The sequence below is a fragment of the Lepisma saccharinum genome, chromosome 9 (assembly GCF_977018435.1).
Source record: "Lepisma saccharinum chromosome 9, izLepSacc3.1, whole genome shotgun sequence".
In the NCBI taxonomy this organism is placed as follows: domain Eukaryota; kingdom Metazoa; phylum Arthropoda; class Insecta; order Zygentoma; family Lepismatidae; genus Lepisma; species Lepisma saccharinum.
Genome location: NC_139237.1, coordinates 3,017,498 through 3,028,523, shown reverse-complemented (window position 1 = coordinate 3,028,523; position 11,026 = coordinate 3,017,498). Strand labels below are relative to the sequence as shown.

The following is an 11,026-nucleotide window of genomic DNA, read 5'->3' as shown; positions in this document are numbered from 1 at the left end:
AAATCCACGGAGAGGGACATAATTCACATGATAATTCAGAGATGGCTTTCCATAATTAGACGAAATTTTCGTTTGTAAACATATTCGCTCACCGGTACATACAAGAGAAATAACATTTGTGAATTATTTTCTTCTCTGTGATTTTAAGCTAAACGGGTGAATGAGAAAGGTTCTTTTCGCCTAAAATTAACTTCAGTAGACCAGCCGATTTCTGTGTGATGATAAGGCATAAGGCGAGACAGCAGCATTGACAAGAAAAACATAATTTGTTTTACATTTTCAAATTATTACTCGTCTTTGAATTTAAAAATGCACGGTAATGTTTACTTACATGCTTTAAGCCACTACAAACTAAAACATAGTATTGTGAAAGAGGATTTTCTTTTATTCCTACATAAAAACTTTGTTTCTTTCGCTTGCTCCAGATATTACAGGAACAGAGTGTAGCATTGTTGTTTTTCTCAATGTGCTGTTTTAAGTTTTATCATTTTATTATTTTTTGTTACGAATTTAGATAATTAACGTCCAGGCACGAATAATTAATTTGCTGTGTCCAGTTTCATCTATCTTCTTCCGTACAAAAAAAACAGTAACGTAAAATCCAGCAGTCCAGATGTTCTATACTTCGTCAAGGATATCGTGCATAATATTACGTAATGAACCACACGGATCCTTTGCAATGTCACATAAGCTTTCGCAACACGCTTAGTAAGCATTAGGGAATTGTGACATATGGCTCTTTCAGCCTTGTTTATTTTTGCGGCCTTGTTTATATTGTTATGTGGAAAACTGTCACTTGCAACATCCCGACGTTGGAAGGCTGGAAGAAGCGTCTACGGTGAAATAACTCTTATTTGCAATGCGTAGAGGTTTTGATGCATCTTCTATTGTTCCGAATTTCCACGGTTTTTTGGTTCCGTAAACGTAGAGAATATAACTCCGCGTGTCAAACTTTAGTGCACATGTTGTTTTTTTTCAGTATGTGAAAGGTCGAAATTTATTTATGCATTCCTAGTCATAGAGAATAGTTGGGCCCAATTCTAAAACATTAAGCTATTTTAAGGTAAGGTTTTCGGGAAAAAAATTAACACTGCTAAAAATTAAATAATTCCATTTTGTATTCTTTCATGTGTTTGTGTGTGATATGTTCCTAAAATACAATATATGGATAATCAAGTTGTGAAAAACTACTTCTACCTTGGTGCTTCGTTAGTGAAAATATGTGCATATTTGACAATTTATTTGTGTTCAGGGCCTGTTAACCATTTTTTGGTCATATTGAGGTATTCAGGTATGAAGAACATTCTCTACACACTCAGCTATTTTTAGAAGTTGATTTTGTTTCTTCTTCTTTGTTCAATCAATTTGTTGAATTTCTTAGAAATATGAATTCTCAGTTTTGACACCTGGAAACTGGGAATGGTAGAAGGGGATGGATAGTGGTTGTCGGGTAAGGGAAATGCTGTTCCTTTCATATCCTAGTATTATATGATATTGATATTTAACAAAGATAAGTAAAATGCTTTCAAATTCCATACGATTTATTTCTTCCTCTTTTACTATTTATTCTAGCTTAAATAGTTCATCTTGACACCAGATCGCGCGAAAGAACTCAATTACTGATCCCCCCTTCATAACCCAAATTTTTATTCAAAATCTTGAACAGTTTCGACTTCTCGTCTTTGGAACTCATTACATCTCGAAATCCGCAACTCATATTTAGCATATGTCTTTAAGACACAATTAAAACATGTCTTACTGGGCACAAATAGTTAGCACCTTACATGTTACTGACAAATTGAATACAGTTAAGTGCAGAAAAACAGTGAAACCCCTTGTTCACCTTAATATATTAACTCGCTAACTACTGTCATGAATATGTGACTGTTTGCGTATGTACGTGTGAGTGTGTTTGTTTTATGCCCGTGAGTATAGGTTAGACATTTTTTCCTCTATGTATGTTTTTCCTTTTTCTTGACTTTTTCTTTGTAATTTTATGATTTTATTTTTTTGTTTTCAATATTTCCCTTTTTATGCAATGGTTTAAATGTTGTTTTCTAATTTCATACACTAAAATTTCAATGAAAACATGGTTAAGTGGTAGAATAGGCTACAAGGCCGTAACATCGCCATAATAAACAAGGCGTAGTAAATAAATAAATAAATACGTTCTGCTCATATTTATGAAAATTTTAAGTTATTAACCCATTTTTTTATCCATTGACTTTTAGTCTATAAAAGTTTTAGACCTTTCAATAACAAATTCACTTCATTTATTGTTGAGAATACTTGTAAAAAAAATTAAAACCAGTTTCACTGTGCAATTTGTGTCACTCGGGAATCGAGATTTGGAAGTTACAAACTATCGGGGGAGTCCCATCGTGTACAGGTTATATGATATTTGAAATCTAAAAACCGAACCAATTCACTAGGTGTACTAAATTTCTCCTCCCCGGTAACGTCGTCGCCTTCTAATGAATGGGCCACGGCTTTGATACGTAATGGTTCGGATTCCAGTACCGATTAGCCTATCTGTGTGTAAAGTGGTCTTAAAAAGAAAGCTCAAACACAAACGAACTAAAATACTGAATTTGTCAAAGGATGGTCTTAGTTGGAACCTAGTAACTCGAGCCTGCTGGAAGAAACCGCTTGTGAACTCGACTGGCTAACCAGCAGAAAGGAATATACACGTGTGTTTCTTGGACTGCGGACCAGGGGCCTAAGTCTTGAACTGTCAACACGTTAAGGTCTAACGAGTTCGTGACGTTTTTGTCAAGAAAGGCTAACGAATGCCATTTAGTGTAGTCTCCACTCTTCGTTAACGAATACGGTTACGGACGCGCTAACAGAAAACGAGTGGAACCTACTCACAAGCCAGGCACCTACCGAGTTCGTTCACGGCTGCAGATTTTCAAGATGGACACTATCAGCTGTTGCGGATGATGGTTTTGAAGAAAGAAGAATTGCAAGCCCACTTCGTTTCAGTCGTATTTCGAGTAAGTACGTCATGTTAGTATGTTATTAATATTATTGGGTATGAACATAAGGACAATTGCAACAAATCTGGGGGAGAGTGAAATACGTATGTATTGTGAATTGTTGCTACGATGTACCTAAAGAATTAAATACTTCGTGCCATTTTCCTTCTTATTGTTAATTACATTGTTTCACGTACTTTGTAAGAATTAGAGCTGATATTTTTGCAACATTCCTTAAGCTTAGCAATCGCGAAATAAAATACTACTGCAAAATATATTTTGATACACCTGGGAAATGTATGCCAACATTCCACCAACGTCACATCAAAATGTAAAATAACGATGCCGCACAAAATAAGAACAATTAATTTTCTGCAACATATTGTCCTGTTGCAACCAGTAAATGAAATTACGGTACTATAAAATACATCAATTAGGCACCACTACCATATGTTATATATAGGGGGGAAAAATGGTACACATGATTTATACAGTACGTGAACTGATGATAAAGATTTTAAAGGAAATTTTGACACTATGTTTTAAGTTGTATTAATTGCAGGTCGAGTGTACTAAATTACGGACTCCCTCGAATTTCCAGGAAAAATTCCCCATGGAAAGATTAACTGTTGTTAAGACTATATCAGAAGCTTGGGGGCATAGAAACGTATATTTACAGAGTTACGGACATTAGAATTTATCCCAAATCTATTTTTTTATCACGACGGGAATGTAAAATTATCTTTTTTTTTATTGTAATCACAAAATCTAACCTAAACGCCTAAGCACCAGTAAAAGTGAAAGTACTCCATTCGGTTGCCCAGACACTGGTGAGAGAAAACCTTTTTTGTGACAAAAATGTCATTAGTAATGTATATATGTGTGTGTGCATGGGAGGGGGTACTTGGTATACTGTATTCATAACCATCAATTGAAAAGGGGAAATTTTTTTTTTCTATATGAAACCATCAACAGAATGCACTCAGTTTAACTACCTTATGTCATGTGTTGATAGTGGGTAGCATGAATTTATTTTAAGCATGAAAATCTTTGAGTCAGTGGGAACTGTTTGATAGAAGTTTCCTTGTAAGAGAATTTATATTTATTTTTTCTGAAATAATTTTATAGGTGCTAGAAGCTCTCATTTTCACAACATGGAGGTACCAGCCAGATGGTTATAGGTCATCAGCAAGTGTGCAGTGCTATGGTGGTTATTGCTCCTCACAATGGATGAAGTTCCCAATGATACAAGCAGATCAGCTGGATGTTAAAAGGAGATAAGATAGTGTACGTTATTTTTGTTTTATTATAATAACACCTATTGACATCCATCATGTGGTGGGTTTTAGACAGCTTCTACAATAAAATGTAATAAAACATAAATACTGAAATGAGTGGCTGACTGGCCATGTAGGTAGGTATATTGTGCAAGTGAACATGCTAGTTTATTTTCAATACTATCCATATAGTTCTGGATTAGCAAACAAATTTGTATCACTTTTTATCTCGTATTTCTATTTGCATGGACAAAACAATACAATTATAATTGTTAAGACAAACCAAATCAAAGGTGCTCATGGCAATAACAGTTCCAGAGTGATATTCTTTTAATATTTTATTATTTTTTTATTGGAACACAGTAAAAGGTGAATTTGTGGGGTTTTCAAAACAGTTGCTATTTTCAAATAAATCAGAAGTAAACAACTGAGTAATGTGTAACATCAGATGGATGGTATTTCTCATTCAGAATAACATGAATGTATATATATATATATTTAAAAAAAATCATTAACTTTGTGCAGTATCTTATTATGATCAATACCTCAACTTGTTAACCCAATTATTTGTGCAAAAGTTACAGTACTTTTCCTCTTTTGCAGATAGCCGATTAAAATGAAAATATTGTGACTACTCTCGGTATCCAGGGTGGACACATGAGGAATTCCAACATCAGATACTTTTGTCAATATAAGAATAAGGCAGGTACAAGGAACACTTGGCTGTTAGGTATGTAGATGTTCTAAGTCTGGAATAATTATTGTTAATAATTTTTCCATGAAGTATTTAAATTGCACTCATCTCATATATGAACTGCATTATTCAAGATGTGAAGTACTATGTTTATTACCATTAATGTATTATGAATACATGTGCAGTGTTGTTTCATAATTATCTATATTCTACAATAAGTCTAGTATTCTCTTCTCTCACCTTTTTATTATTACAAAATGTGCATTATCCGTAAATTTTAAACTTAAACATTTCTGAGTTCTTCAAATGTTATCAAAACGTTTTATTCTTAGATACAAGTAGTAATAATAATAATAAGAAGAAACCCTACCAGTATACAACAAGACCATGCTAGGGACAATTTTATGTGGAAGCATTTTTATTAATAGAAATGCTACGTGAATGTTTCATAAAATCATATAACTATTTTTATTCCAGACAATACTTTTCATGGAAGCCTTCACATAACATTCACAGTTAGCATAATCTATAATGTTTGCCACACAATGAGCATGTGATTAAATATGATACATGTTTAATTTGGATATAAATAACAAGATTATTGAAATGTAATAGAATTTGTAGAATGTAAATTGAGGATGTTGTAGGCAAGTTTATAAAACACCTAGGAGTCATAACACATTAGCCCCATCTAGTTGACTGCACTTTTTGACTCTCTTTGCACTGAAGTGTCTAGTTGGTTGCACGGTGCAACACTGAGTTGTCTAGTTTGTTGATTTGGAGTCAAGTAGTGTATTTGGTGTCTGCACCATCTGCACTACCTTTCGGACTGGTGTATGGTCACGTGGTGTGTGCTAACTAATCAAATGACCATTCAAAGCAGCAGACAGGCATTTGTTGAATCTTCTTAACTGGAACACTGCTTTCCGTCTAGTTGGTTGAACGTGATTTCCTTGCACTACTCTTGACACTGGATACACCTGCACTGCACAGAGTGTAAAAAAGTGCAGCAACTAGATGGGGCTATTACATGTTCATTTGTTCAACATTCCATTTGCTATGGAAATAGAGCTTTTGTGGAACACTTGCGTATTTTTGGAAGTCAAACATTGACATTGCGATTTAAACGAAAGTACTCAAAATTTATATAAATGTGGCACTTTAGAGGATTGCCAAATTTAACATACAGTTTGTTTCATAAGACACTGGGGGGACCATCACCGGATATGTGCACTTTAGATGTTTTGAAGTAAAGCAATAGATTATAGAAGTGCTCATAAGTTAATACTTGAATTCCTGCTGATCCTTTAAAATCTTTTAAGTGAAGTTACTTTCAATTGTTATTGGGATATTTATTATCTACAGTGGAAACTCAGGACAGGCCTTTCTTTATCTTTGCAGGTAACAGTGGGTATCCAGAGGACCATGGGTCATGACACCAATAGATGGTGCTGGTGAAAACACTCTTGAGGTGCATAGCTGTCTAATGCCGTTTGGACCATTGGCATCCTAAAACAAAAATGGAGGTGTCTTTTAAAGAACATGGTGCTTCACTATCACCCTTCTATGGCAACAAAAATCAAAGATGGAGGGATGGAAGAAAATTCAGTTTTCCTATCCACTGTCAACTCTGCATGTGTGTGTGTGTGTGTGAATCTTCAGATGTGCTTTAATGTTATTAAGTTTGTGTGAAATAGGTTTTCTGTGACATTCTTTTTGAAATATAACATTGTAACGGTACACCAGAACTTTATTTCAATATTGTTAGCAGTGCCAATTCCTCACTTATTTCATTTAATTATTGAATACTTTAAATGGTTCACTTATTTATTTTTACTACCTGCTGGAAAGTTTTCTTGAAGATTGGGACTCAACCAACAGAAAACTAAATATCTGCTTGAGCCAGAATTTTCAGATAATTTTTCAGTAAAATGCACATCAGCCATTTCATATGGCTTGGATGGCTGTTACCTTAAAATATATTTCTTTAAAGAAAGGAGATTTATATTTTCATATGCAAGATGGAACATGAAAAGGTTTATTTTATTCTGTTTAAAGCTTCCCCTTTGCAACAGTTTTTAAGCCTTGTTTGTCGTTATGAAATATCAATGTACTTCATTGCCTTAGTTACTTTTGCCATAAAGTAGTGTGTTGTTGTAGAACATTGTTATTGCAAGAGCTGTAACAGAACACACAAAAGAGTTTTCCTGAAGTTTTAGAAAGCTGATATTACATGCAAAGTTCCCATGTAGTCAGTTTTTTTAACTATGCCTTTTCTGTGTACAAAAGGTCTGCATCAGTGTGTATCTGATTTCATGAATACATGTTTCATAATGTACACAATCACCTCCGACTTGATTTAGAAAAGTTTCATTGCAAATATATTTTTCAGTGCTGTTCTATCTGAAATTGGTTTACTTTACTCATTTGCTCACTGACAGTTCAAGCCTCTTCATTGGTGTATTGGAAATGTTGCATGTTGCCATCTTGTAATCAAGGGATTCCATGTTCAATACTCAGCAGAGGCACTTAATGGTTCAGATACCACTTTAAACTGTAGCTTCTTTGTGCATAAAGACGACCTCATGTCATATGTTGCCGTGTGAGAACCAGAGGAACGTAACTCTAAAAAAGCCGTGTTTGGAATCAGATTCACCCATGTCCAGCTTTTCTCATTAGTGGTAAAGAGGATTTAAGTATCTTCAAATTACTGACTTTTTTATATTCAGACATAATCACTCGTGAAAATTACATAAATTTAAGTTAGGTCCAACTGGTTCTCGTACAACAATATTGCAATAGTCATTAATGGGAGGACTTCTTAGAACAGTCTCCCCATTAATAGATTAGTCAAATCTTAATTACCTCAACATCAAGGGGACTCCAGATTTCATTTTCAATCTCTTGAGAGACTTTTTATTATTATTATTTTTACCTTTTGATGCTATATTTCAATTTTCATACGGCATCCACAATAATTTTTATTACATCATCTACTTCAAATGGTATGGGTGCTTCCCCAATGGCATAGTTGTAACATATTTGCTTTGCAATCAAGGGGTTCCAAGTTTGAGAACCGGTGAGGCATAGTGGTTCGGATCGTACTTTAAACTGTAGGTCCAGTCCCAATTAGCCTATCTGTGCACAAAAGTTGACTTAAAACTCCACTCCACTCAAAGAGTAAGGGAAATCCTACACTAAGATTGTCATTATAATTCATAAATCTTTTCACATCACTGTCTCGGTACTATAACGACTGAAATAAATAGTTTTGAGGAATTATAGTTGTTGTACCAATCATTAAATAGCATCTAGGAATGCAAAATTTACATGTTAGAGACATTAAAATTGACTGAAAATTTATGAAATGGAAAAACATGTCTTTGGTATTATGTGCCAATGCTCACAGAGTTTCCAAAAAAAAAAAAACCTGTGTATTGCACTCCCATAATTTCCACAACTTGGATCTCTGTGTAAATTTACAATGCCAGTTCTGTAACTTCTTGGTTCTGTTAGGCATTAATAAGTTACAGCATACAATTTGTCATGCAATTACTGTGTTCTTCCTGCAATGGAGGTGCCATCTAGTTAAGCATATTCACAACTTTCCATAAGCTATTGCATATAACTAGCTAAGGATATTCACACCTCCAGAAATGTTAACTTGAATGGTAAGTAGATAGGTTGAGGTACACAATGAAGATTGTGTGGCTGTCATAAACTTCCAGAAGTAACAATTTTCATTTTTGACAAAGCACCTTTATGAAATCAGTAAGTATATTTTCAGATTTTTTTCCCCTTACAGGCCTCAGAGTTTTGTCATGTTTTTATCCTAGCTTGTTTCTCCACACCAAATTAAATTTCCTATCTTCTGTGAACGCTATGATGATGCTGTCATTTGTCATGTAAATGCATAAAAAACCTAAGGCATATATTTAGCAAATTCATTGTATGACAGCATATTTTTGTCATTTTTGAGGTATGTTTTCTGTACATTTCACTGAGGAAAATCACACTTGAATTGGTAATGCAAAGAAATTCTGTATACTTCCATCTCCATTCATTAAATTATGAATTAGTGAGGGGAGGAACCTGGATTTACCAGGAATATGCCATAAAAGAATTACATCAAAAGGTTACTTTTGCACTTTAATGTTATGTCAACAATGGATAACTCCTGTATTTCCCAATGTTTGATGTCTTCCTTCGATTTTTCAATATTTTTTTTTTTTGTAAATAAAATTTGGAAAATGTAGGATAAAATGCATACATATTCCTACAATGCTCATAGAAAATCACCCCTCATTCACAAACTCCCACAATTACCTACCGAAAATCAATATTCTGCCATTAATAGAGTTGGCAACGGTTCCGAATGTTGAATGGTATTCTTTTCATTTTTGCAAATTTTATAGATGTATTAGAAAGTAGTTTGGAATACTGGAAACAATATGTGAAGGTAAGTTTGAAGCTTGGAGAAATGAATTAGCACTGTTAAATTCTACACAAAGTATTATTTACCCGAGATACTTCGATTTTTAAAGGAGCTTACACGAGTAGCTGTGATTTGCAGCAAATAATCATTCTTGGTTTCCGGTTATGTAAGACATGGAGTTTTAGCAGATTTTCATCAAGGTTCGAAGGGAGTTTTGTGCTTGAGACTGGATGTTTTGTTCACTTAGAGATATTGTTATAATGCTAAGAACCCTAAACCTGACTAACCCAACCTTACAACGAAAGTATTTAGGAATGTTTTATTAATTCTAAGAGCCTTAAATCTAACCTGCTTAACCTAAAACGTAACATACCAATCAGCTATTTGTATGAAAGACAAGCAAAACATTCATTTTAGGAATATGTGTGTATTTTTGCCATTAAAATTTCGTAAAATATTATTTACCAAGAAAAACCTAACCTTCAATATGTTGCAATATATATATACTCCCAAACAATCATGTAGGTATGTGTGGAGGGGAAAAATCGTTCTTCACACGAGATGCAGCAAGAAATCACTAAAACTATAAAGAATGTGTGGTAACGATGTGTTAATACAGATAAAAAAATCGAGCCGTGTAAAAAATACCATTAATTTTGAATTAAACGATCGGAACTTGGACCACATATTTGAAACACCTCTTTTCATAATAAATTTGAAAGAAACAACCCTCCCTCTCCCTGCCTTCTATGCAGTGAAGAAAACTACTATTACATCTTTAAAAAATATTGGGCTGGACATTCATAACATTGTACAACTTTTTTCTTCCTTTTTTAAGTCTTGACGTTATTAGCTAATTTGGTAAGTGCATAGATTTGTTTTATTTTTTCTTCCGAAAAATCCGCATGGAGTGCCACTCACATACATACATGAATATTATCTATTCGAATAAACTCACTATTTATTTTTCCGTGCAGTTTTACATTTAAGATCAATTTCGACATTTGGGCAACTTCATAAGACAGTAAACACACAGATTAGTAAACAAACCACAATCGATTTTTAGGAAGATCGATCGATTCTTCACGACTCTCGATTTCAATTCTCGCCATCTGATTGGTTCTTTGGGTGTAGCCTCTACGACAAACTTGTTTTGAGTGCATCACAGACTATATTCTCAGTCGTTAGCGAGAACTCGTAAGCCATCGAAGTCGGCACTCGTTAACGACCAGTCAGGACTACGATTTTCTCTCCAATCACGAGTTGGGGTGATAACGAAATGGTCGTTTCCGTTCTCACGTATTGAGAGTCGGGACTAAGCACCCAGGAAACAATGCTATGTATTAAATGTTCGCAATATTGTAGCCATTTGTGTTTATCTTTTACATTTACATAACGTTTTGATTTGCAACGACCACTAGTGGATTTCAATCGTTATTACCAATATATAGCAATATATATACCAACCATATAGCTATGTATATATACATATGTATGTATGTATATAATACGTACCGGTACCTTTCTTTCCTCAGTTACAGGAAGGATACATACAAGAAAATCATTCGATCATGTATACTGCAGTACTTTTCAGTTGTTCTAATTAAATGTCCATGTTTTTCGTAGAAAACATTCATATAAT

The 11,026-nt window shown here is 34.1% G+C and overlaps 1 long non-coding RNA gene across 1 annotated transcript; it reads left to right on the top strand.

The window, feature by feature from the left end:
• Nucleotides 1-2,720: 2,720 nt before the first annotated feature.
• LOC145992590 (uncharacterized) lies at nucleotides 2,721-6,966 on the top strand. Its single transcript, XR_014442172.1, has 4 exons — nucleotides 2,721-2,996; nucleotides 4,107-4,265; nucleotides 4,863-4,985; nucleotides 6,351-6,966. It is a non-coding gene; the product is annotated as an uncharacterized LOC145992590 (long non-coding RNA).
• The last annotated feature ends 4,060 nt before the right edge of the window (nucleotides 6,967-11,026 follow it).